General features: G+C 41.1%; 1 long non-coding RNA gene across 2 annotated transcripts; it reads left to right on the top strand.

Annotated features, from left to right (window-relative positions):
* Positions 274–2,656, top strand: LOC109846588. 2 transcript variants are annotated; one of them, XR_002248565.1, is made up of 4 exons: positions 274–437; positions 526–634; positions 786–940; positions 1,903–2,656. It is a non-coding gene; the product is annotated as an uncharacterized LOC109846588 (long non-coding RNA). The 2 variants fall into 2 exon arrangements; XR_002248564.1 differs by lacking the exon at positions 1,903–2,656 and having other exon boundaries at positions 281–437; positions 786–1,452.

The following is a 2,857-nucleotide window of genomic DNA, read 5'->3' on the forward strand; positions in this document are numbered from 1 at the left end:
CTTTTATGACCTTTGGTTGTATACAATCTTCCACTCATTTGGTAATGCATCATTTCAAGGATAACTTGCATGTAGTATATTTGTATTCTTATATTCATACATATTAGCTCATATGCGCAGATGCGCTTCTATATCTAACTATGTAGCTTCTGAGTATAACATGATATTATATGAATTTGGTATTTTTCTCATGTTCAACTGTGAATCATTTCCTATTGCCTAATGCTTCAATATCCATTTGGTTTAAATTTCATAATTCAGTTTTTAGCGTAGAAGCTAAGGAAAAGTCTTGCTTGATTGAGAAAAGAGGTTATGAAATGTCTTGCTCGGTTTGCTTTGGCAAAAAGAGGCTTTGAAAAGCTGATGTTATAAAATGTTCTATTTAGCTGTCATTTTCATGTTGGCATGCTTGAACCTTAGCATTCAAAGTAAATGAGGTGATCTGATTATATTTTCAAATGTCCATACTGTGGTTTGCTAAATCGGGATAGCATGGGCCTTACCTTATATCTTTTGTGTTTTCAGGAAAAGTAGTTGCCAAGTTCTGCGCAAAATATCTGCACACTCAGGTGCTCAAGAATGAAGCTTCTTCAGCTGGTGATTTAGGTGTTTCTATCCAAAAATCTTTCTTCAGGTATTCCATTTTTACTTTTGGTTTTCATTTCCACTTTTTTAATAACTTGGAACAATGTTATGCCTCATTCAGTAGCTACATCAAAGGAGAATTTTTGGTTGTTCAAAGCTAAAATGCATGTCATGCATGCGTTTATTTGTCTTTGTTTCAGAATGGAGGAGATGATGCGTGGGGCAGAGAGGATGGAGGGAGTTAGCTGTATTGGGAGATAAGATAAACATGTTTACTGGTATGATAGAAGACTTCATATGGTCTCCGAAGGCTGGTGATTCCCATGACCAACAAGATGACTGGGCATTTGAAGAGGTACACCTAGAAAACATTTTAACATCAATATGTGATATATCTCTGTGAGGATACTTCTGACACATAACAAGGGTATTTTTATGAAATTTGCCATAGCAAACATGTTATAACTGGTATTAGTTACATATTCATGTAGTCGCTAACTAAGGAGATAGACTGAATTTTAGCACCCCGTGCAAAGCACGGCCCTTGCCTCTTTTCTACCATTGCACTTGGAACACCCCTCCTCTTAGTTTTAATTACATATTATTATTTTACAATTAAAATTATAAAGCATGATCACATCAAAAATAGAGCAATAAACTAAACTAAAAGTATCACAAAATAGAGCTAAACAAGATTGAAATCAGCATCAAAATATCAAAAATAGCACCTATTCCACACAACATAGAGCTAAACAAGCTCGAAATCAGCTTGAGTATAACAAAAACAGCAACACCAGCTCAAACAGAGCTCATAATTGAACCTATTTATACAAAGTACAGAGCTAAACAAGCTCGAAATCAGCATGATCACATAAAAAACGGCTAAAATACCAAATTGGTATATTTATACGAACGCTTTTGCCAGTTTGGTATTTTAAAAAACTCCGGCGACGACAATGCATTAAAGCTCGTCCTTTTTGTCAATAAGGCACTTTTCTCAAAACTCCGGCGAGAAATTTTGTTTTAAACCCCTTGTCTCCCAAAATTATTAAATTTGTGCCCACAACTATCAAAACAAATTCATCCCCTCCCTCTTCCTCATCGCCGTCGTCAACGTCCTCCTCCTCCTCCTCCCCTTCCCCCTCCAACTCCATCCCTCTCCCCACCCTCCCCTCCTCCTCTATTAGCTAACTTCTATCATAGAAGTCTCTCCCTAAGTGAAGTAAAACAGATACATAACCAGGTCATAAAATATGGTTTTGCGCTTGACAGGCTTGTGAAAATGAAGCTCATTGAGTTATATGGTAAATGTGGCAGGTTTGGGGATGCACTGTTGGTGCTCAATGAAATGCCAAAGAGAGATGGATTATGAACCCTCTCCCTGAGCTCCCTTCTATCCCCACACACAGTACTAGCCAGCCAGCCAGTAAGCAAGAGCAAACCGGCCATGGTTGTCACCGGAGTAAACAGCAGCCGTGGCCTGGCGGCCGAGACCCTGGCCTTCGCCGCCCAAGTCGTCTGAGGCCGCCTCTTCATGGTCTTCACTTGCTTGTTCATATTGTCGGCATCCGGCGCCACCTACATCTTCAGCATCTACTCCAAGGACATAAAGTCCTCCCTCCACTACAACCAACAGACCCTCAACACCCTCAGCTTCTTTAAGGACCTCGGCAGCAACGTGGGCGTCCTCTCCGGCCTCATCAACGAGGTCACACCTCCCTGGGTCGTTCTCTCGATCGGCTCCGCCATGAACCTCTTCGGCTACCTCATGATCTACCTCGCCATCACCGGCCACATATCTCGCCCCGTCGTCTGTCAGATGTACGTCTACATCTGCATCGGGGCCAACTCCCAGTCGTTCTCCAACACCGGAGCCCTGGTCACCTGCGTCAAGAACTTCCCTGAGAGTCGAGGGATCGTCCTCGGCCTCCTCAAAGGCTTCGTTGGGCTCAACGACGCCATCTTCACCCAGCTGTACCTGGCTTTCTACGGGTGGGGAGAGTGATGGGAGAGGAGGATGTTGATGACAACAATGAGGAAGAGGAGGGGGGGAGAGGGGATGAATTTGGGGGAGAGGGAGGGGATGAATTTGTTTTGATAGTTGTGGGCACAAATTTAATAAGCTATACTTAAAATAAAAATATATTAATCTTATAAAAATATGTTACAAAAAATATTGTCATCTGATGTTGTAATTCTTGCTCTAAAGAATATAAGTCAACTCTAAATTTCCTAGTTTAAGAATATAAAATTTAATATATTACTAAAGTTA

The sequence above is a fragment of the Asparagus officinalis genome, chromosome 7 (assembly GCF_001876935.1).
Source record: "Asparagus officinalis chromosome 7, Aspof.V1, whole genome shotgun sequence".
NCBI classification, from domain to species: domain Eukaryota; kingdom Viridiplantae; phylum Streptophyta; class Magnoliopsida; order Asparagales; family Asparagaceae; genus Asparagus; species Asparagus officinalis.